Genomic DNA, 26,307 nt, shown 5'->3' with positions numbered 1-26,307 from the left:
AAACAAATTTGTTACACTTAAAATTTGGTGAATGGTCGAATGTCCATATCGGAATACGAACTGTTAATTGGCAAAAATTGAATTTTCGTTGGTGTGGACCTTCGTTTTGTTCAAAATAACCTTTTCAAACAGTTTACCGATAGATGAAAGTAAACCGATTGCACGATAGCTAGGAGCTTCTGCAGGATTTTTGTCTGGTTTTGAAATTGGTACAACCTTAACATTTTTCCATTTGTCAGGAAAATATGCTTATTGAAAACATTTGTTAGATATATAAACTAAGAATGTTAAATATATAAACTAAGAATGATGAGCTACTTTCTTGATGAGGATGTAGAAAATTCCATCATCGCCAGGAGCCTTCATATTTTTGAATTTTTCAAATTTTTAATAACACTTCTTCCAAATCAGTCTCCCAAGAATTTTCGAAAACGTTCTCTTGATTGAGGATGTTTTCGAAAACCTGAATAATGTGATTTTCTATTGGTTAAATAAGTCCTTAATCAAAATTGTTCACGCTTTCAAACTGCATAGCAAATTTTCGAGCTCTTTCGATATTGGTTAGTAATAATTAGTTTTCCTCTTTCAATGCCGGTATTGGCTTCTGAGGTTTTTTTTTCAAAATTTTAGATAATTTCCAAAAGGGCTTTGAGCCAGGGTTCAATTGTGAAATTTTATTTTCAAAATTTTTGTTTCTCAATTGTAAAAATCATTTTTAAATTTCTTTCTGCAGATCCTGACACATAATTTTCATAGTAAGATTGCGAGTGCGTTTAAGTTGGTGGATACGAGTAACTGACACTGAAGAAGACTGCAAGTGGTAGTCGAAATACGCGTATCTGTCAAAGATAACCATTTAGGGCGAAATTAAAAGGCAAAAGGTATTCCAATCCAAATTTTAGTTTCTCTATTAAGATCACTATCGATATATGTTTCTTATGTATTCCAGTCGGCTCGAAAATGTAGGACTATCAGGGTATTGAATTGATATTCCTCAATTTAAGAGCACTCATCAAATGAAATTCTGCCATTGGAATTACTTTGCGAATTATTCTTTGACCGACTAAAGTCACCAATGACTTTTGACTTGTTGCGAGTCAATTTTTGCAAGTCAGTTTGGAGCAAATTAACTTGCTACCCAGAGTATTCAAAAGTCAAATTGGCAGCTACGATTGAATATTTACCAAGCTGTGTTTCAACAGAAACACCCAAAGTTTCAAAAACTTTAGTTTCAAATGACGTAAACAGTTGATGTTTATACGCCTATGAATGATGATTGCAACTCCCCCACATGCTCCATCAAGTCGATCATTACGATAAACCAAAAAAGTTAGGATCTTTTTTTAGTTTGGATCCAGGTTTAAAGTGTGTTTCAGTAACAACTGCTATATGCACGTTATTAGCTGTAAGAAAATTAAATAGCTCGTTCTCTTTACCATTAGGAAACTAAAGTATTCAAATTATTATTTGGATCCATTAGGAAAACGTAATCCAATAACAATTTGATTAGTAAATTTTACTCCAACTTGGACTACTTCAGTCATAGTGGTGGCTTTGAACATTGCATCAATCGTTAGATTCAATTGATCAGTCAGAAAATTAAAATCAGAGGCAGACATATCACTTGAAGTGGGTACATTATCTGATGATTTCGCGTTAGAATTTTCGGTATACGATATCGGGAAAAGATTTCGAACGGCTACCCGACAGATAAATATTAGTTAGCGAATGAGCATGTTAATTATCTCTCTGATGGGTATGATTCTTGATCATGCGATCGTTAACTGGAAAATGAGCATTGTTCGATACTCTACCAGGCAAATTCCGGAAACGACCGTTATCGTAACGGACATTATCTTTCATCTGCCTGGCACGAGCCTCGACGACTCGCCTACGCGAAGGGCAAGCCCAAAAATTAGACTTATGATTGCCCCGCAATTTGCGCACATGAACGGTATCTTCCTTCACTGGATAGACGTTCATGAGGTAGCATGAGAAGAACCTTCGCAAATCATGCTTTCAGCATCTTTGCGGCAATTTTATGTACTATGTCTCCACTTTTGGCACCGACGGCACTGGGTGGCGTTCTGGAAATTTCCTCCAGGTGATTGGAAATGTTCCCATGTCACACGGGCATCGAACATAAAACTAACTTTTTCTAAAGCTTAAATATTATTTAGATTTTTTTTGTTGAAGTGAACTTAATAATATTCTTAAGATTGGGTTCACTTTTTCATGATGATTATTTGGACTAGGGAAAAACCAAGTAAATCATTTATTCAATTTTTGGTCTCTACAGGTGACTTAAAGTCACTTCAGGGACTGTCGTCATAAGTAAAAAAAAAAATGTGCATCTTCTCTTCAAGATGTTTGAGAAGAAGTTCGCGATCTTTACGAGTTTTCGGCAAAACGCGACTGTCTCGTTTTTTTGCGATTTGGAAGGAGACCTTGATTCCCCTAATGGAGTTCACGATAGGCAGCACTCTTTGTTTTCTCACTTAAACCAAAGAGCCTGGGCTAGAGACTGCTTCGATTTGGTGTTCGGAAAATTTGTCTAGAGCATCTAACTGATTGCTCATTTCATCATCAACATTATCCATTTCACCCTTGGAAGAAATTTTGCATTCCGGAGAAACGTCCTTTCTTCTATTCTTGCCACGTTAAGTGATAATTTTCAAACCCACTTTTTTGGAAGGAAGTTGTGAATTCAGAGATTCACAATTCGTTTTGTTTATAGTTGCAACCATGTTTAATGAATAAACGAAAGAAGACGAGACCTAATAAGAGGTTTTTTCCTAAGATGGTGTCCAAGAAGGTTTACCACCGCTAGCTTTCGCCAACGGGTCCAACGAAAAATTGAAGGTACGGGTCCAAACAAGGATCGTAAAGATATCAATAGTAGAAAAAATAGTACTGAAAAGTACTGTTTTAATAGCACTGAAAAGATTTGTTTTATTGCTTTAGATAGTTTTTAAAAAAAAACTTCCAAGTGCAGAGAAACCTCGTGTACGCACAGCACGAAGGTACGATGTGCACTACAACGTAGGTATGATTTATCATTTGTTTCACGAATTAACAAAATGTTTCAAGAAAAGACAAGGGCAACAGGCCATGCGAAGCACAAATCATTCTGGAATATTGGTACTTAGCTAGTAAAATCTGATTAAATAAGGGGAAACCGACCATCCCAAAAGGGATACCGTAATCCGGGGTAACATTGATCATATTTTTGAATATTTCTTAAATATTTCGTTCGAAACTGCAAATGTCGCAAATTTTATATTATTAAAACAAGTACTGCCACCAATAGCTCGTGGCTATGTACTGTATTTTGTTTTTTGAAAGATTGAAGCAAGTTTAAAAAAAAAATTGAAGCGATTTTTTGATTTAGCTCATATGGGGTAACATTGATCACCTATGTAAACAATGTTTAGTAATATTGAAAATGTCGTTACTAACCTCAATCATGGCCCCCGAAGGCCAAACGCTTACAAGTCATTTATTTTTTAAGTTATTTTGAAATTAACCCACCGTCGGTCGCCCTAGTGTACTGAGTACACGCACTTTGCGAAAACTCGAAAAACACGTTGAAAACCCCTTTAAATTGATCCGGGTGTTGGTCCTATTCCAAGATCTACTCTTCTTCTTGCTTGTAGGGAAGAAATTTTTCGAAAAAATCAACGAAAAGTATTCGAAAACTTTGTGTTTCTGACCTAAGTTTTTACGCGTGTACTCAGTACACCAGTGCGACCGCTCGTGTAACTTTTTTTTACCGGGCCCGTCACACGAGCGGTCGCATCGTGTACTGAGTACACGCGGAGCATTTTGATTGTAAATCTAAAACTAGGCAAGATAAAATATTGATGTCTTCGGCAATTTTTTTCACTTCTGCGGTACCAATCGGTCAGTGGACAAATGAAACAATGGAAACATCCTCACCCTTCAGTGGCCATCGGAATGTGTCCCGGGGGAACCGATGAAGTGGATATTTCGCAATGCAATATCTCGAACACAAATATCTCAGGATCTAGATTTTTTAGCAAGATGGTATCTTCGACAAAGTTGTTCAGTAGGTCAAGGACTATCATATTATAGGCCATCTAATAAGAAATTTTGCCATCAGATGGCGCTAGTGAGCATGCAATATTTCAATAACGAATATCTTATGATCCCGATTTTTCAGAAATATGGTGTTTACGGCAAAGTTGTTCGATAGTTCAAGGACTAATATGTGATGATCTATTTAATTCGGAATTCTTTCACCAGATGGCGCTAGTGAGTATGACATTTTTTGAACACATATATCTGAGGATCCCGATTACCTAGAAAGTTGACGTCTTGGGCAAAAGTGTTGAGACGGTGATATGCCATGTGATAGGCCACCCAACTTGAAATTCTACTACCAGATGGCACTTGTGAGCATGCTGTATTTTGATCGGGGCAAGCTGTAAAGTAGATCAAGTACTAAACATGTGATGTGCCGTTTGATTTGCAATTCTTCCACAACACAGTGTTAGTGATTATTAGAGCGGTTCATAATTTAAAAAATCTCGCATATGTTCGTTACTATAATTACCATAAAAATAATGTTCTGTGAAATTTTCAGTTTTCTATGTAATTATTGTAACGTGGCCCAAAGACGATGTAGGTTTATATGCAAATTACTATGGAGAAATTTAAAAACAATGTTTCAAACACGTTAGTTCTAGATTGTAAGTACAAACTTATCGTCACACAGTAAAAACTCATTCTTCAAACTATAATAAAGTAATTTGCTGAAGAGATACATTCATTCCAACGGATAGGATAAGAGATATTCATGAGTTTGTTTGCTTTTATTTAGCTTCTTACGGGATTATAGCCCTGCAAATATAAAAAAGAAAATCCCAAACAATTTATCTCAAAAGGGATTTGTTTCTTCAGCAACATCCTTCATAAGGGTTTGAAGAATGAGTTTTCACTATGTGATGATAAATTTGTACTTACATTACAGTACTAACGTGTCTGGAACATTTCTCAAAATTTTTCCATAGTAATTTCCATATAAACCTACATTGTCTTTGGACCACCTTTAAATCACCACCGAAAAAGCTAAAAATTTCACAGAGCACTATTTTTATGGTAAGGATAATAAGAAAGTTGTGGGAGATTAGATTTTCAAACATATTTATATTTTGAATTTTGAAAATAAAATTAGATTAGAAAGATGGCGTCTTTGATCAAGTTATTCTGTATATCACGGGCATACGTATAAGGGGTAAAATATACTCAAAATTTTCCACATTCAATTCAAAATGCAGTGGGATACTAGATGTACTTCCATCAGGCTACGCTAGAGGTCCTGATTCAAATTTTTCTTATACAAAATCTCGAGTTCCCGATTGTTTTAAAACTTGACGGCTTCGTCAAAGTTATTAAGTTAGCAAAGTTTTGCCATATTATGGGCAATTATGTTTGGAGTTATGCATCCCGGCGCCAGTGAGCATTTTATTTTCTGAACATCTTATGATTCTGATCATTTGGGCTATCAGTGCACGTTTTGTCAAGTGTGAAAATATTTCGCTACCAGTGAATTAATAGACGAGCACAAAATAACATGAGAGATATAAAGTTCATTCTCGTTCAAATTCTAGATTCAAATTGACCAATCTTATTTTTATATTTATCCTACTAATCGAACTTCTGATGAATACATTGATTATGTTGCGTGAAAAGACTTCGTAAAACGCAAAGCAGTTCTCCTCACATAAGACACACTATATCTACGCGATATACAGGTGAATGAAGATCCATACACACTTATAATATGTCTCCGACCTCAGCGAAACATTTCGCCAAGAACCCAAGAGCTGAGAATTCGGTAGTTTTAAATATCGTATCTCGGAACATAATCTACCGAGATGTAGCTAACCGAATTTTTCACAACATAATTACTGTTCGATTTTGGTAAGATTCGTTTTCGACACCATGCCAAAGTGCTTCCTAAATTTGTTATCATATAGCATCAATTATGAACAAAGTATATAACACATGTTGAAGGATGATTTTCTATTTTATTGTTTAAATAATATGACTACAAAAATGAGTCATGAAGAGATCGTTTAATTTCGACATGCTTCGGTTTATAGCAACATAAATAACATTGAACTTTCTCTGCACTGGTATATTGCGAAACTTCCATGAGTCAAATTTTCGCTACTCGATATCGACTCATGGATCCATACTTAAACTCAAATTTCATGTTTACTGTAATTATCACCAACAACAGCTTTCCAAGGTGTTACTGTACATAACGCGATATTACCACGATTCCATCATCGCTTCAATAATCAGAGCAATAATGGAGCGTTGACTATAATGATAAACCCAGAGAATATGATTATACTAGAGAAGCGCTGAGAGCATTTTGAATTTATTTATAAACAACACAGGCAATAGCTATAGATCGTTGCACGCCTGACATAACTTCAAAACTCCATATAAAAATATGTCAACAATTCCAGCAGTGCACGTCAGTTCCATATCAAAAAAAAAAAACTAAACAATTCCAGCAGTAAATGCCAAAGAGCAGGACAGTCAATTGAGCGTGATGAGAGAGGGACAGAGAAGGTGAATTATTCGTGACGTCACCATGCACTCTTCTATCACATTCAAGGCGATTCGAGCAATGTTGTAGTGCGCGTGTCATCCTGTGAGTTGCCATAATAGACCGAGCTAACCGGTCACGTCACTTTCATATCGCTTTGCACTAACTCACACCCAATTGTTTTTGCGTAACAGCTTTCTGCCGCCCATTAGACAGGCCTTTTTATGAGGTCCGTGTTTCCATTCGGTGGAGGACTGGTTCCATACAAGACTGTCAAAGACCTTCCGAATCAGTTTATTAGAAACATCTCTTGAAAAGGCTTATTGCTCGATTGGAACCGCGTTTGACAGTTTTTTGATTCCAGTATTCGCGCTTCTCTATATAAACAAATTCTGTGGATAAACCCTACTTTCTTGATAATTTTGAGCTTCAAGTACTGTAGTAAAATACCTTGAAGTGAATGAAAGCCGAGTTTAGTACTGTATTATTTAATTCCACTAGAGTGTGTATCCTTTGACAGATACGCGTATTTCGATCTCCATTGTAAGCCCGTCTTCAGTATCGTGTACTAGACTCGACGAAGACTCAACTCGGAAAGTGATTCTATAAAAAAAAACTGTCAAAAGTGAATAGGAGGACGAATATTATAAAAATTGTTCAAACTGGTGCAGCTGATAAAGAAAGAAAAATAAATATAATTCCTAACTGTGTTTCCTAATCTGTTCATCCAAGCTTTCTTATGGTTTTTGTATTGCTTTGTGCGTTTGAAATGTAAATATCAAATGCGGGAACACCAAACGCGTTAAAATTTTCTACAAGGAAGGCGAAGTCAAAACTTGATTTTCTTTGCTGAGTTGGTGGTGATATGGATCATGGTTGCTAACAAGGGAAGGTCACGATGGTGTTACACGGGGTTTTCAACCGGACTATTTTAGTTAGATTCTACATGTCAAAATATGAAAAACTCCAAAGCCTTTCGGGTGATGGACCAGTGGTGTAGCCAGGAGGGGTTCAGAAAGGGTCGATTTTGTACGAATATAATATTATTGAGTCAATTGAAAATTTGACAAAAAGTTTTTTCTCAGTATTTATTACGATAGTAATGAACAGAATAGACATTAATGTAATGTATTTTTATGTCATTGGCGCAACTAAGTAACATGGAATACGGACACTAAAACAAATTTGGTTTTATTGATATAATATACCAACAAGAAACCCATCCCGATTGCGCCTATGGCATGAAAAAAATACATTTTGAACATACATCAATGTCAATTCTGTTCTCTACCATCACAATAATTACTAAAAAAAATATTTTTGTCAAATTTCCAATTAGCTAAATAATATTATATTCGTACAAAATTGCCCCTTTAGAGCCCCTCCTGGCTACACCACTGGTCCATCACCCGAAAGACTTTGGGGTTTTTCATATTTCGACATGTAGAATCTAACAAAAATAATCCGGTTCAAAACCACGTGTAACACCATCGTGACCTTCCCTTGTAAGTATCCTTTGATTACTTTGTGTTACTGCAATTGAAGCTCACTTAGACTGGATTTGCACGTCAAACAGCAATAATAGAAGCCCGGAAGCAGTTGAATAATATTTGTTTCAAGAAAAATCCAATACAGCTTGTAAAGAGAACAGAAAACGCCATATTTCTAAATACCGTAAAACGGGGTAACTTTGATAATGCGGGTAACTTTGATAGTGCGAGACCCACAACATATTGAACGAAATAACATAATTTCTGTTAATCAGTTAAGCAAAACGAATGCAAAAGTAAAGAGTATTAGTATGACACTTCATGTCAAAGCTATTTTCATTGGAATCAAGTGTATTTGAGGCTTTTTATACGAATATTAAAAATTGTCACAATTTTAGCATTTTCGAAACGCTTGCAAACAATCTGTTCTACGATCACTATTTGATGTAGTTTTGAATAGTTGGCCACTTATCTTTGACAGCCTAGTTATCATAGAACTTGAATACGGTCTCAAATCTCTTAGCGAATAGCATTTTCACAAACTGGGACCATTTTTGTAATCTAAGTCAGAAATTTCCATATAACGTTAAACGCCTAGAGGTATGCAATGCCCTACAAATGTTCGTTATTCATTCAATTTTGTTCGATTCCTACTCCATTATCAAAGTTACCCCAAAACAGAAAACCAACTTTCGATTATATGAAAAATTATATATCCATTCATAATATATGTTTTGGAAATCTATCGACTGCAATCGATAGCTAGGATGCCAGTACTTGTTTTAAAAATATAAATTATTATTCTTTGAAACAGCATGCATAAATATTCAAGTTTTCTTCGAAAAAACTATCAAAGTTACCCCGTTTTACGGTACTGTTAAACTTCCATGAATCGATGTTCCATAGCTCGATATCGACTCATGAAACCATACTTGAAACAAAAACAAAAATCATGGTTACTATGATGCATTCTTCAATCAGCTTGCCAAAGAATGAGTCGATGATCCCTTAAATATCGACTGGAAATTTGACTGTAGTTAAGATTTTGAAGTACTTATGGAATTTCCATGCTGAATAGCGCCGTTTGGTAGCATAGTTTCGAATCAAATGGATTATAACATGTTAAACATACTATAGCCTTGGAAAGAATAAACCAATTTGTTGAAGACATCATTTCCATGATTATGCAATCACGATTGGTTCAGCAAAACACTGTACTTGAGCAATTCTTGTTGAATTGCTCAAATAGTGTACAGTGCATCGACATTACCCTTGGCCTCAGATCCTTATCTTCCCGGACCCACCTTACGGTATTTCGGTATCCTGAGATAGCCGCGATCAATATACAGCATCCTCACAAGCACCATCGGGTGGTAGCATTCCTAGTTGGGTGGTCTATCATATGCTAGACCATGACGTACTCAATACTTTTGCCGAAGAAGCCAACTTTCTAGGTAATCGGGATCCTCAGATATCTGTGTTAAAAAAATGTCATACTCACTAGCGTCATCTGGTAAAAGAATTCCAAATTAAATAGATCATCACATATTAGTCCTTGAACTATCGAACAACTTTGCCAAAAACAACATATTTCTAAAAAATCGGGATCATGAGATATTCGTGATTGAAATATTGCATGCTCACTAGCGCCATCTGATGGCAGAATTTTAAGTTAGGTGGTCTATAATATTATAGTCCTTGACCAACTGAACAACTTTTTCGAAGACCGTATCTTTCTAGGTAATCAGGATCCTGAGATATCCATGTTTGAAAAATTAAATGCTCACTAGCGACAACTGGTGGCAGAATTCCGAAACAAGAATCCCATCACATGTTAGTCCTTGATCTACTGAACAACTTTGTCGAAGATACCATCTTGCTAAAAAATCTAGATCCTGAGATATTTGTGTTCGAGATATTGCATTGCGAAATGTCCACTTCATCGGTTCCCCCGGGACACATTCCGATGGCCACTGAAGGGTGAGGATGTTTTCAATGTTTCATTTGTCCACTGACCGATTGGTACCGTTGAACTGAAGAAATTTGCCGAAGACATCAATACTCTATCTTGCCTAGCTTTAGATTTACAATCAAAATTGCTCCGCGTGTACTCAGTACACGATGCGACCGCTCGTGTAACTTTTTTTTGAGCGACTGACGGAAGGTTAAAAACACCTCGAACCACAGAATACGCCTAAAGGTATGCAATTTCCTAAGGGAATCCTATATTCTTAATGTTGTCGTTAATGTTGTCTAATTGAGCATAGGTACTCATGAAAGTTTTGACAAAAGAATAGTTTTCGGCAATGCCATTTTTAGTAAGAATTGCATTTTCCTTGCTCATATCGTTTGCAGCACTTATGTGAGACATGCATGTTCGGTAGGGTCATCCTTACCCAATGAAATAATTGTTTCGAAAAGTTGACAAATTTACGCATAAGTTTATCGCAATTCACGCAAAAATCTTCACTTTCATTGGCTTATGAATATAAGAAAGAGAAGCATCATTCTTGATTTGGAAATGTTCCATCAATCAATGACGATACAAACTTTTTACGAGATGAGTCATTCCGATCAATGTTACCCCGCTGATCAATGATACCCCGGATTACGGTACTGATAAATCTCTTAGTTCATAACATGGGCGTAGCCAGAATTTCCATTAGCGACCTTTAAGGTTAATTCACGAGTTTTACGCTTTTTGCATGAGTCTCTCATTTTTTTCATTCACAATGAACAAAGTGGAGTTCAAATCACGTCTAGGTTTAGTTTATTTTCTGAGTAACAGGGCCATTGGTAGTTAGAAATTTTACTCTGGACATGATCATTAATACGAGTTATAATATAAATCGTAATAATAAGTTAATACAGTTCCTTCAGAGATTCCTTAAATAGATTTTATCAACATTTCTTCCTAGAATAACCCCCGGAAATTCTGCAGGCATTTATAAAATAGTTTTTCAGAATTTTCGTCTTCGAAATTCCAATATTTGTAAAAAATGTATGTAAGAAATTATTGTAACTATTGTATGTAATCTAATTATGCTTGACGAAATAAATAAATATCCTCTATCAAATGTAAATTTTACCAATATAAGGGAGTTTTGTGCAAACATTTCTTACGAAGATTTCTCCAAACACCTTTTCGAAGATTGCATAAGTTTTTTTTTATGGATTCCTTCTAGGTATTTTCGTAAAGTTCTACTAATGATAGTTAAACTTATCAACCGATTACCTCGTATATTTCCCCTTGAGTACCTGTAAGAATTATTCTACAGATTGTTTCAGGGATTCCTCAATGTTTGTTTCAGGTGTCAATTCATTTTTTTTTTCAATAATTTCTTCTAAATATTATCTATTCTTGTTTCTTGGGATATCTCAACATATTTATTTAGACATTACTTCTAGTATTATTTGTTCCAAACGTCTATAAAAGATTGTTCCAACGAAGAGAAATTTGTTTTGAGATTCTCGATAAAATACATCTTAGGATTCCTGCAATATTTTGCTTTCATGGATATCGTTAAGGACAGTTGGTAATGTGCTCTGAATATATTTTAGAAATTCTTTATGCGACTTAATTAACATCAACAACCACTCCAAGAATCAAGAATAACTTTTAGATCGCCAAAAGCTATTTTCTTCGGAGCTGTTCTTAACATTCCATTGAACATATTTTGGATAATATTCCCAAGTATACCTTGAAAAGCCATCCAAGATCTTTAAATGATTTTTTTTTCTAAAAATATCCTAGAAGATATACCTTATAAAATTTTCTAATATACTAGGTAAAAGATTAGGGGGGTCCGTAGCCTTGAGGTTACGCTTTCGCTTAATAAGCGGAAGGTCATGGATTCAATTCCCAGCCCCTCCACAAAAAACCCGTCCAGCCACCAGAAGACGCCGCACGGAGGAGCGTGCTTTGGGGAGCACATTCATCCTTCGTCAGTATCAGATGGTGACTGAGACAAACTGACCCTCTTCGCAGGCAGCTAGCCTCACTAACAGCAGAGCTCTCTCCTACATGCTTGGTGTGAGAGTGAAAGAGTAGGAGAGAGTGAAAGTTGATGTAAATATATAAGTTAAAAATAGATCTGAATCGATAAAGAAGCTACAGATCAACTGATTCCGGCACAGTAGTGGCCACGAGCACAGAGTGCCTTAAAAAAAAAAGGTAAAAGATTATTAATAGAACTCTAAGAGATATTCATACAAAAATAATTGTTAAACCCCGAAGAAAAAACACACATAAATAATTTATAACATATCTTTGGATTAAATTTTCATTTCAATTTTATGAGTAATTTTGGGAAAAGATATTCTAGGGAATTCACAGTCTTAATTTCTCGAGAAAATGTATTCAAGACTCTGTGTACTCTGTACTCTGTGCTCGTGGCCACTACTGTGCCGGAATCAGTTGATCTGTAGCTTCTTTATCGATACAGATCTATTTTTAACTTATCTATATTTACATCAACTTTCACTCTCTCCTACTCTTTTACTCTCACGCCGAGCAGGTAGGAGAGAGCTCTGCTGTTAGTGAGGCTAGCTGCCTGCGAAGAGGGTCAGTTTGTCTCAGTCACCATCTGATACTGACGGAGAATGGATGTGCTCCCCAAGGCACGCTCCTCCGTGCGGTGTCTTCTGGTGGCTGGACGGGTGTTTTTCTTGTGGAGGGGCTGGGAATTGAATCCATGACCTTCCGCTTATGAAGCGAAAGCGTAACCTCAAGGCTACGGACCCCTCATATTCAAGAAGTTAAAGGTACACTTTGTGATACTACCTGATGGAAATCAAAATCTAATCCTTTAACATTTCTAGTTATATTCTTAAAATGCTTGAAAATTTCTAAATTCGGAAATCTCTATACGAATTTTGGAGGAACTTTTGAGGAAATAGCTAAAATAACTCCAGGAACAATTTCTATGTTTTTTTTGTTTGAATCCCAGGGAGAAATTCTTATAAAATATTTTTATGTGATACCTGGAGCAATTTTTAGAATAATTCGAGAAGAAGCATTCCTAATCAAACTCTAATTATCTTAATCATTTTTTTAATTGTGTACCTAATCAAATGAAAGGATTGTCAAAATTACAAATTTCTGCTTGTTTGACAGGTGGTCAATTAATGTGTATGTGTATTGTGTGTGTATTGGGGCCTTCCTAAGCCGAGTGGTTAGAGTCTACGGCTATAAAGCAAAGCCATGCTGAAGGTGTCTGGGTTCGAATCCTGGTCGGTCCAGGATCTTTTCGTAAAGAAAATTTCCTTGACTTCCCTGGGCATATAGTATAATCGTACCTGCCACACGGTATACGAATGCGAAAATAACAACTTAGACAAAGAAAGCTCTCAGTTAATAACTGTGGAAGTGCTCATAAGAACACTACGCTGAGAAGCAGGCTCTGTTCCAGTGAAGACGTAAATGTCAAGAAGAAGAAGAAGAAGAAGAAGGTTAGGTATAATTTTCAACAGCCAAGAGTACCCATTTCCTTGATCTTTATTTAGTAATTTATTGTTGTTTTGTTTCACAATTTCTATGCTTTCCGCTACGTCAAGCTTCCAAGGATACTTCAAATCGTAAGTCGTAAGAATTTAATATTTTTTGTGTTTAGGAAATGTTGTTCATTGTACCTAAATATGTTCTACAACTTTTGATTTGAAATGGTGTAAAAGTCCTTTTTCTGTGTCTTTGTGTGCTTTAGTAACTTCTGCTACGTGTTCTTTACTTCGGGAAGTCGTTTGGTGAACCGAGTGAACATAATACCTTGAACCAAATTTCATCACACTTCCAAGAAGGTCTCATAAACATCACCCCATTCAACCCGCATAGAAGTGAGGTTAAACACCTAAATCACTGAATTAAAAATTCCATTATCGTCATCAAACTTCAGGTAGGTTCACTTTTGGCAGCTTTTCTACAAGTTCCCGGTCTCCATCATACATTATATCTCGATTCCTGTGTCAGCTCGTCCAGTTTGCTCTTGTCCATTCACGTAATTCCTACATGGTCACGTATGTGCCACAGTACCACACGTAAACCCAATGTCAGGGTTCCGAATTGCTTGTGCACCATCCATACCGAGTGGTGACCAAAGTTTCAAGTAATGTAATTACACTGAAACCCCCTCACTTTTTTCGAAATACCCTTCCCAGCCCTTCATTGGGAATCGGATGTTTGCTCAGTTTTTCCGTTCGTCGACCGACCGACCGGAACGGAAATTCGAACCAAAAAGCACAGCATCCGCACGGTAGGTAGGTAGCCGCGTTCTTGCAAAACTTTTGCCATAAATAAGATCATAAATCAAAAGCAACTTCCCGGTTGGTCCCACATTTGGAACATGGGGTTTTTGCCAGCGTTTTTGTAAGAGTATGTGTTATGATTTTAGAAGATCAATTCTCAGCTGGAACTATTTTCAGTTATATTAAACTCAGGTTAAACTATATTAAGCTTCTATTAACATTTTTAACAACATATTACATATCATTTGCCGTAGCAGTACAGAATTTATACAGGTGAGTTGAATTCATCTGCTTATAAAAGAAAAAAGCTTTCAATTAACTTAATCTATCTGACCCTAAGTATATAACGCGTTAATCGTGTCGATAGAAGATTGCAACGATTTTTGTCTATATTTTTTTTCGAATTTTTTTCCAATCTTTCAACATTGGATATTCTACTCATTAGTACTATTAGTACTATACCATGATGGAAGTTTTAGAATGATTTTAAAATTCTCTGCAGAGCTTTCTTCTTGGTATAACAACATCTATTCCATATTGGTACAGCATACAACATGGCCTTTCCTGAAAATTTGTTTGAAGATCAAAAGCTTGTTTTTAAGACAATGTTTTGACATTCTGTTGATAAATGGATACAGATTTTTTATATATTTGCTACATTTGGTTTGAGTGCCCTCAATGTGATTTTACATGAGCACCAACCTTCAATACTTAACATCATCTTACTTATTTATTGGAACCCCTCTCATTTTGACAACATATCTTCTTGGAGGTTTCGAATGAAGAGTTCTTAATATATGTGGAAATATAACAAATTGAGTTTTGTAAGCATTCGTCGAAAGGATTATTTCAAACTTACATTAGTACTCCGCGGAACGTTTCACATATAAAGATAGTATTTCGAAAAAATCGTGTCATTTCGACTTTCGTATCGAGTTCCACAAAACAGTGTTCGAAATTCAGTGTTTCCCGTTTCGTTTCGCATCGACATGGAAAACATGCATATCGCATACACTTAGCGATTCGAACGGTGCCGGTCACGAGAGCAGAAAGGTTTTCCACTATACATGGGTGTTTTTAGAAGCTTCGCGTAAGACCTGTTTGACGGTGGGGCCGTTTTCCCTAAGGATTGGTGTACGCGTTGCAACATTGTTCTGATACTTTCTAATACGTTTGGTGTGTGTCCGCGGCAGCTTCGCCGTTGCGCCGCCTCCCATTCCCATAAAAAAAATTCACCAACTTTGCATGTAATAGATGAACTTTTTTAGTGCAACATTTCACTCTGAACGCTTCGGTCGCTAACTTGTTCTGCCTGGCACGGGAGCGTGTGGTTGGCCATTCTGAATATTTCACCAAGCCATTAAACTTTGGATGTTCTGATCGTGCGAATGGTTCGTAGAAAGTTTGTTCCTGTAGTTTTTATGATTTCTGCAACACTAAGATTCAAATTTTAGGATGTTGAACTATTCAATTCGTATGCTATTTTTTTGTTTGTTGAGGTTGAACCACCACTTTGTACTTGGAACTCCACCCCCGTTCAAGGAAAAGTAATTAAGCTTACTGTTTTTTTCTCACAGTTTTAAACTTAAAATTTTAATATCCTTCAAATTATTTTTAATTTGTTTGAAAATTTATGAATGCATACTTTTAATCATTCTAAAAGTGTTTTATTTCTTCTTCTTAATTGTTTTAAAACCATTTGAACTACAAAAAAAAATCAATTCGTCGATGCACATTTGTTTCAAGCTGTTTCAATGGAATTCGATATTTAGTTCTTGGTTGAATTACCACAAATCTTTTTATTACCTCCCCAATACCCCCCTGGGATCAAAATTGTATTAATTAATTTATACCTCACTCATTAAAATTAGGGTGCAATTTCACATTTAGTAATTGTATATTGAAACTTCAACTTACGATTCTTTTTAACGTAAATTCAATTTTACTCCTAACTTAACTAACGTAACTTTTCTTTGCGAAGTGCGTAAATTGAATTTAAACAACTGAATAGGAAAATATATATAGCAAACGATTGGTAACGATCTCACAGTCTGGTAAGTTGAATGCTATGTAGCTGAGTTCAGACATATTTGATCTATGAATCTTATAAAGTTGGAGTTCTGATTGTATATTGGCCATTTTCAATTTGAAGTGACTTCGGTATTTGGATCTGGAATACAAATATTTAAAAGAAAGATTTATCTCGTGACACAAACATGTTAATTTGAAGGATACTTTCATCATGAGTAACATAAAATAAAACTGTTTCGTAGAGGTAAATCTATCTGAAGCTAAATTAGAGTATTCAGTAAACGGTCGAACATAAGCAGAAACTCAGGTTTAGTTATAAAGTTCTTCTTCTTTCTGGCGTTACGTCCCCACTGGGACAAATCCTGCTTCTCAGATTAGTGTTCTGATGAGCACTTCCACAGTTATTAACTGAGCGCTTTCTTTGCCGATTGACCATTTTTGCATGTGTATATCGTGTGGCAAGTACGAAGATACTCTATGCCCTGGGAAGTCGAGAAAATTTCCAATCCGAAAAGATCCTCGACCGGTGGGATTCGAACCCACGACCCTCAGCTTGGTCATGCTGAATAGCTGCGCGTTTACCGCTACGGCTATATGGGCCCCTTATAAAGTTATAAAGTTACAGGTTTTTATTTCGGGAGATTAAAGCTTTATTTTTGAAATTTTTGTTATACTGGGAGGGTCTTTGGGCGAAAGGATTCTAATAAGCATCCTAAAGATAGCTGATGAGAATGCTGAATTGATTTTGTTAAGCATTCCAGAAAACAACTACCAAAATGCTAAACATTACATATAGGGGCCGGATCCTATTCTTGGCACTTTTGATTCACTTCGACAGTGAGGTTTTTTGAAAGCTATTGAGCTTATATTTGGCTACAATATGCGTCGTATTGAAGTGCTTCTTATTGCAAAGTTTCAAACAATTCGGCTGAGAAAACCCCCCATGCCAAAGTGAATCATGAAAGTGCCCAAGTAGCTCTGCACCCTACTTTGCAATTGAATTAAATGGACAAATTGATGTGAAGTTTTGCGAAAAAGTTAATGCAATTGCAAAGTATATGTTATGTCTAGCTTTTCGGTAGTTGTTAAACTTCCACTCGGCTGGTTAGCGGTAAACCACGATTCATAATCAATTAAAAACAAGTATTCTGGAGAACTTCTAATGGAATCCCTGGCAGGTTTCTTATTAGTTCCCTGGAAGATTTCTGATGAAAATCCTGGTTGGACTCTGATGAGAATCTTAGAAATCTTTTAATAATAATCCTGGAAGAATTTCTTTGAGAGTCACAGAATTTAATATGAGATCTCTGCAACAATTCCGATGAGAACCATAGAAAGTTTGAAGAGAGTCATGCAAAGATTTGATGTGAATCCAGAAGCATTCGATTCAGAACATTGAAAGGATTTGGATACAATTCCTTAGTAGATTCTGTTACAGATATTTATCCTGGAAGGATGATAATGAGAATTCTGGAAGTATTTTGAATAAAAAATTGGATAAGTTTCTGGTGAGAATCATGAAATCGTACAAAAATAGATCCTATAGAAATTCTTATGAAAATGCTGGGAAGATTCTGAACAAATGTTGTTATACATCTGTTACAAAAAATAACATGTTAAAAACAAAGCCATCCTGATAACAATCTTCTGTTATTTTTAACTACTGTTGATAGAAATATGCAGTACACCATCAATATCAATACTGATTGCAGTAACTAGGACATTTGGATTTTTCTTTAATGAAATAATATAATAATAACGTGGGACGCTTCAATATACTTTGAAGGTTCCATAACAGCTGTACAAAATTGTATCTCAATTTAGTACAGCAGCAACCGTTCATATCTTACACTGTTCAACAAAAAAAAAATTGGATGGATCAGGGACGCGTTTATATGGGTCTTGAAGTGCAAGAAAAGTGTAGAAAGAGGCCGTTCTCAAATGATTTGCAGCACCCTTGGATTATTTTTTGATAAAGTTTGAAAATTTGGCATTTTTAATCACAAAAAGTGTAATAAGCAAAATATCAATATCTATTGAAATTCAATTATTCAACCATTGAATTTGTCAATCCAGCTTTAGTGTAGAGACAACCCTGAAAAAATATGTATTTAAATTGAGGGGGCTAGATGCAAAGGGGTGTAAGTGACAAAAACTTAGTTTTGAGAATTTTTGTTTGAAAATTGTTTGACACAAAATGTTTCGAAATACGGCTGCTTAAATGCTAAGCCTTCAGAAATTTCATATCTGTCTGTCAAAATTATAACGTCAAAAACGTATCGCTCACTTGGAGCAAAACAAAAAATATCTCTTTCTCTCTCCCCCCTCCTTCCTCTCTCTTCTCTTAATGCTTTTGTCTTCGTCTCATATCGCTGCTGTGTTCCTATTCCAACATGTTTGTTGATACTCGTCTTATTGTCATTGCACTGGGTTCCGAACCTATGACTCTACGATTGATAAGTAGTGATTGGTGGTACGTCGCGCTGCAGGATGAGCTATAAATGAAAAGGAAATGCGAGCATATTTTTTGCAATACTTGAACTTTGCTTCTACAGGATTTCCAGTGATCATAATATCCTTTTCAACTATTCAAATGTCGTTTCATCATCTATCATAAAGTAATGTTCTCATGATTCCTTTTGAAAGGCGGGAAAGGGTGTCCTGTTGGTCAGCAAAAAGGATGACAGTTTGGTAGCTTGCAAAAACATTCGCCTCTCTTAGCAGTGGCAGTATACAAGCAATTGAAATGTTCGGAAATCGAAACATGTTGTGCATTTGGAATGCTGACTAACAGTCAAAAACTTTTGAATGGCAGTCCATTTGCTATTTTAAGGCAGCTAAGCAATCAGTATGTTGTACTAAGGCAGTTAGCATATGGTATGCCATTGGAAGACTGATTCACGGCTTATTCAAATGCTTATTAGTTACTTGGGTAGTACAAGATCCGTTGCATATTAATATGAAAAACTCACGCAGTTTCATTGTTGCTCAAACTTGCAGTTCAAACCTTTTTCGACGTCTAATTATATTGAAACGACAAGATTTACTGCAAATGTTCTCCACAAACAATAATTAAGTCACGTTTAATAAGGTGTGTCCAGTAGCTATTCAAACATACTATCTTCCAAAGAATCAATGTGAATGTCATGTTTCAAATAACTGCCATTTTAAACACCCACACTATGCGTTCATTTCATTCAAGTTGCATTTCAATGCTCACAACTCTAGAAGATTCATCCGTGTTGTGTGAAAGTTGCACTCAACTGCGTGTCTAACAGCTGGAAGTTTCTTTTGGTTCTGTTCAGATTCAATCACAGCGAAACAATTTTTCTTAATCATCAAAATACGTTTAATTACTTAATTGAGAATCGCGGAATCCATTGCCGTTTTCAAAAATCTGGACAAAAATTTCAAAAGGGCACATCGCCATTGGTAAACATTGACTTTGCAAGACGCTGTGAGCCCAATTCAACTCGATCACGCTCACCAATACCACTAACCAGGGTTGGAAAAAAAAATCTGAAATTCACTCTACAGTAGCCAAGCAAAGCCAATCACAGTCAGCGAAGCCAGTGAAACTCACGCCAATCGCTGCTGTAGGCAAAATGCCTTGAAAATAGCAAAACACCCGTTGCTAAGGGCAACCCAAAACCTGGGAGAGAGAAAACAATACGAAATTTGTGTGCGTCAAGGTGAGCCGAGATTCTGCTGTCACGAAGTGTCAGTGTGAGCCGCCTACTAAAACAATGGACTAACATGATAAAAGCGCGTAATTAATTAAAGCATGTTTTTGCATTTTGTTGAAGGTGCCAAAAAAGCAGACAAGATTTAGTTTCTACACATTCAAAAGCAATGTCACAATAGAATCTTTGATTTAAATTAAAAAACAGGAGTGAAACATGCTTATTTTTACTCTTTTTCTATAATGAGCAGGGTTCTGAATTTTCGTATCAATGATGCGAAATCTACGATTTTTCGCACGTAAGGAGAATGCTTTTTTCGCTTCCTCACGTGAACATCTTCTATCGCTCACACTAATTTTCCCTGGAGCTATGATGGTGGATAACCGAAAATCACTCCACTCCGGGGATAATATATTTTTCACTCCATCATATTTTCGCTCACCAACTGCTCCCGAGAATTATCGATATGTGGATAAACAAAAACTAGTGCCGGCGACGGGATTCGAACCTAGAACATTGCTAAAAACATCCGCGATGCGTGCACGCTAACCATGCTACCACACCAACTTGACGAAAGGAGTGGTTAATTTGATGCATAAAAGCAACTGCTGCTTGTGGCGATGCATACAGGAAAAGTTCTCCATGGATCGGAGAAAGAGAAGACAAACTTCTCACAGCTGCGGAAATGTGCAATTATCTATTTTCGCTTTGTTTTGTGGACGGATAAAATCGCAAGGCAGCTAATCGCTGAAAATTGCTGTGAGGGATAAATCCATTATCGTGAGAGTGAGTGAGAATTCGGAAGCCTGATAATGAGTGAAATTAAATGCATAGAGAAATGTAGCCCTTTTTCAATGTTGGTCCGGATAGTCCGAAGGCACACATCAAAACGAAAATGGTGATTTCAACCAAGCGTGCCTTGATTATCGTTCGCGAGCTAGAATTATCTTGAAGTTTGTTGTATATTTAGTGTGTAGTATCGGTGTCTCCCTCCCAGCCCAAAACTACTGTAGAAAAATGTTCTATTTCCCGCTGCATTTCCCGCATTTAGAGCCTTCAATGACACTCATGATTCAGAAAATTCGTGCACCCAACATAGGCTACTTGATGAGATTCACGTTTTTGAACTACTGTACTGGGAGAGCCACGTGATTTTCGCGAAAATTCAAGCCTACTACTATTACCATTCCCAGCACTGCCACTAACAGGAAGAGCTAACACCAATTTTTCTGATAGTTGTGTTAGTTTGTGTGGGCGGGCTAAAAAGGGCTCAACAGCAACGTTTCTGAAAAAAGGCTCAAGACCTTTTGGGCCCTTTACAAATGTTTGTCCAGGAATATTATATCACGTCTATTTTTTTAGATATTAGCTTATGAAAAAGCAAAATTTGACTTGCATGCAAGTTCAGCAGCTTGTATGCAAATTTGTTTGCCTTATTTGCCATAGAATTCAAACTTCATGTGTAGAACAATACTTATCAACAATGTTCATAATACTTTCGATGCTCAAAAATTATTTGTTAATGATTTAAAAAAGTATTGTATAATTCCATACTAGAGAAACGAATCATTTTGTATGGAAACTGCAAGCATGTTGAAAAAATCGATTTAATCTGAATTTTATCGTGCAATTTAAACCTAATTATATCTTATATGAAAATTTAAGTCTCATTATGCTTGGTGCATTAGATCAGTAAAAAAATATTAATCATACTCTAAATTTCATGTAAACATCGATGGAACCAATGTTTTATACAATTTTGGCGATCTGTAGCTCAAAACTATTAAATCTACTAGAAACACGCGAAAATGTCATTTTTGTTACGCTGTGATGAGCTCCATCAATTTGTTTCAATAAGGTTTCTCATGTGTTTTGAACTTATGTTGCGAAGGGTGCAGTACATGTTTTCATTTAAAAGCAATGTTGTCGCTTTCATAATGCATTGGCGAAGCAAACGTTTGAGGACCTGGTGGAGCAGTGGGGAAAAGAAAGAGTTAAAGATAAAATTTATTAAGCTCAAATCAAGTTTGTATTTTTTTTTTCTCTCTAATGTATTTTGCAATAAATAAGCAATCTGACTACAAAAGATATATATTCAAAAAACTCCGCCTGATAAGTAGGTTCCCGTAAAACTTTGTTTAATTTTAATTCATATTCTGAAAACTTTTGGCTAACAGTGACTTCAAATGCATCTGATAGTCATATATTAGCTTATATTTATGCAATTTAGATTTTTTTCGAAAAACTTTACTGTTACTTGTTAGGCGTTTTGCTGCAAATGGTGATTTAATAGTGTTTAGTATTGTTTTAACGTAAAAGTGTGGAGCAACATTTCAATGCCGATTCATTCTGTCTCATATTCCAAACACCGTAATTCAAATTTTTGAAAGCACGAATAATTTGTATTCATATGAATGATTTCGCAAATTGATTTACCATTTTGTCTCAAATTATGGACATAATTAATAATAAGTGACAATTTCAGAGGTAAGAATTAATACTTCCACAACTTTTAAATGGAGAGGACTTGAATCACAGAAAGATTGATATTAGGATTCTTTAAAAATCTCTAGGGTATCCGTCCTATTATACCTATGCACGATGTTGCAATTTAAATCGTATTTTAGTGTCTAAAACTTAAATATTGTCGTATTTTGCATAACGATGTTTTGTTTAAAGAATAGTTATCTGAAGTATAGTGAAGTAAAAAAGCAAATTTTGAAATCAAACTTATACATTTTTGTAACACAATTCTGCGGTAGTGCATTCCTATTTTTGAAGTATACCAAAAAGCAAATGCCGATGTGCTCTTCTTGTCTTTAGTTCTTAACATCTTGATTCTAATTCCAAACCACACCACATTTCATATGAAATGGTTTTACTGATGAGTCTGTTTCGAATATGAATATGTTTGGAATTTGAGTCTGTTGAGAATTTGATACAAAACGGTAAGCTTATGAAAGACATTGAAAACCCCCCTTAGATTATTTTTTACCGTTTTTTTTCGAACATTTATATTCTTTATATAGTGGGGGATCAAAATCCGTAAAGGCTCAAAATCCTTACACTTCATACAAATAGTAAGCGTTTTGTATGAAATGAACGGATTTAGATTCATTTCTTAGGTGTACGGATTTCGATCCCTCACGATACAAACAAGTCTGAGCCCTGTACGAATGAATCAGCAAAACAATCATGTAAGTCCATTAGCCCGTTCTTATACCAAATCATGTGACATTAACACCTTTTTTATTTATAGGAAAATATTAATATGCATAAATAAACTTACCAATATCAACCGAACTGTAATAGAGTACTACAATGTGCCATTTATATTCCTCTCAGAAAGTTGCCGAAGAACCTTCCCGCCGAACCAGTGTTCCACTGAATTTGCACTCGATCCAGCAGAAACGATTTCCTCCCACTTCGCACTATTCTTTCGCGGCTACGCTGGCAGTGGTGCTAACAAATGGCAATACACACTTCCGTTCTTTCGAGCTGCAATTTTTGCTCAATCCTTGCTACTGCGCTTCCGGGAACCTTTTTCCGGCACATTAATCATGAACTTGTTTGACGGTAGATGTACCTCTGCACAACGCAACCCCTTAATGAGGACCTATTTCCGTAGGCTGCAAAGCGTAACGGTTTTTTTCATTGGACACACATGTGCCGCCAAACATTTCACATATGTCAACGTGATACGGGATACATTTCCACAACACCCCAACGAAAACCCAGCACCAGTTGGGAACGATTTTTCAACAAAAGCACAGGGACCCACTCGTTTCACGTGGAATCACTTCTCACATGTTCTGGGGACATTCACTTCTTCCAGGAACCACAGAAGGATCATCGACCCACCCAACAATGGCTCTGTTTTCCCGATTCTGGCCAGCACCCAGAACTCTCACTCCAATGACCAGCGTAATAAAATCTATGTCAACAATTCCATAATCATATCATCATCATTCATGTCAAGATCCGCTTTTCATCTGTCACCATCACTACTCCACCGAGGACCAGCCCGTCGCACAACGGAATCATCCTCTTTATTTACACGTGCGGGTTCCGGAACACAAATATCGAAGAAGGAAAAATTAACCATCAGAAAACACCACGCGTTACACACTCGGAAAATGCGGAGCGAAACCGTCCTTGTGATCCTGTAACGTTCAAAGTCTCCCGCCGAACTGCTGGACCTACCGCACGAGAGAAACTTTGTCGCATCTTACATCCCAATTCAAATTTCCGGACATCATCATATGGGACGACCCGAACGACAGGAAGTGGTGATTCTGCGCAGTGAATTTCTCCGACGACAATGTCCTGGCAACACTGCAGCAGCACATGGCTTACAGCAGCAGGATATTTATCCACCCCAAAACCACCACCCACTCTGTTTCAACAGCATCGCCAACGGGACAATACCGGTACTGGGTCAAAGAGCACGAGCAGAGTGTTTGTTTGTTTTTGCAGCTGTTCCTTTTTCGTTCTGTGTACGCGTCGTCGTCGTTCTCGGTTGACTCCTCACCGATGTTCAGTTGCTTCAGCTGCTCATGATGATGGTCCCACTACTGCAGGTTCAACCCTTTCGAGACGACTACAGGACTTTAGTGCATTCATCTTACTTATGAGTTGTAGCATTTTTGTTCAGATGCATCACATAAATCATGAAAAAGTCAAAATTGTTGTTTTTTTTTATTAGTATAGTTGATTGGCGTTAAGTCAGAATGGACCAAGTACAAAACTAGGCATTCTTCCATGAGATGCGAAATTACTTTACCTCCATTTCACTTTGATCAGATTTGATGAATTCTGTAAACTAAGAGAGATATGTAACAAATTTAGTTTGGATGATCAACGATAAAAGTATGCAGTCAGAGTGGACCAAGTGTTTATTATCATTACAGCGAAAATCATCAGGGCGCTGATGATTGCTAGGAAATGAAAGACAGCTCAAGTGATTTGTCAGAATTTTCGACATCATATGATTCTTCTTCTCATCCATCAATAGAAATTTATAAATATTAGTTAATTCGAAGCATTTGATTTTGATTTTTGAGCATTTATCATATTTGGATGGGTGGTCAGAAATTGCAACAATTTCTGTGCAGCACAGTGGACCAAGTGTCAAAAACTAATTGATTATTGCATTTTTAAGTCGACTTTAGAGTCCGATAGATGTTTTTGGGTGCTCTATGGTGTCTGTATGGAATGTCCTAGAATGCGCTTATTGGACCAGTATATTATGGCCGGTACTCAAGATTTTCACTTGGTCCACTCTGACTGAGCACATATTTGAATATTTATGGTATGAAATGTCCTGACCCTACAGAACTTTAATTTTCAAGTTATCGTTATGACACTGATTGAATTTATGGATTATTGAAGAATTCACGATTTTGATGTCAAAATATATCGATAATCTTAGAGATAAGCACCCAGTTTGACCATAGAAGCATTAAATGATTATTATTGGCCTAGCAATTGTTCAGTCAGAGTGAACCAAGTGCACATAGTCCACAAAAAATCGTTCTATTAGAGATTTCATAATGTTTATTTATGATTATCACTTCATATTATATTGTTTGAGAGTACCACAAAGATGTGTAGAAATATTGAACCGAAATTTTAACGAGTTTAAAAATTACAAAGTGTTAGACTTTAAGTCGGGGAAATCAGGGTAAAACCGACACTGTGGGTAAGCTCGACACCCTTTGATTTTTCATGTTTTGAGCAGATTTTCATGCAGTTTCCACCACGCTTTATCTTAACTTGTGAAATATTGTGTTTCGAATGACATTACAACTGACGCTTTCAAAAATCTGCCAATAGAAACAACAAAATCATACTGGATAACATAGAAGCAACAGCAGTTGCAATGTGAAATTTTGAAAATGTCATTATTTGTTCTGCGTCCACATCATTATTTACTATTATTACGTTGATGCAATATGAAGGAGAAATTAATTTTTGGTTTTTCGACAGCTGAAAACGCTATTGAAAAATAAATGTCCACTCGGGGTAAGCTCGACACTTTCATTTGGGGTAAAATAGACACCTCTCTTTGCTTCATAATCTAACTTCAGGGAATCTTTCTAATCGGAAGACTATCTCTGAAGTTTATGTGAGCCTTTATTTTCGAATTCCAGTGAAGTTCACGGATGGTGAACTTGTTAACATGACACTGTATGACTTGCCATAAGCTATCATTAAGTATTAAAAAAAATATTTCTATGTTATCACGTTTTAAGAGCCAGTTTGCGAGAGCCGCAAC

At 36.3% G+C, this 26,307-nt stretch overlaps 1 protein-coding gene across 1 annotated transcript in view; it reads right to left on the bottom strand.

Annotated features, from left to right (window-relative positions):
* LOC110676024 overlaps window positions 1-24,210 on the bottom strand; it is a 540,392-nt gene extending 516,182 nt beyond the window's left edge. The window contains exon 1 of the mRNA XM_021842375.1: window positions 23,320-24,210. The gene's annotated coding sequence lies outside the window, so the exon portion shown is untranslated. The remainder of the gene's footprint in view (window positions 1-23,319) is intronic.
* Window positions 24,211-26,307: the final 2,097 nt, after the last annotated feature.

The sequence above is a fragment of the Aedes aegypti genome, chromosome 2 (genome assembly GCF_002204515.2).
Source record: "Aedes aegypti strain LVP_AGWG chromosome 2, AaegL5.0 Primary Assembly, whole genome shotgun sequence".
Classification (NCBI taxonomy): domain Eukaryota; kingdom Metazoa; phylum Arthropoda; class Insecta; order Diptera; family Culicidae; genus Aedes; species Aedes aegypti.
This window is presented reverse-complemented; position numbering and strand designations above follow the sequence as displayed.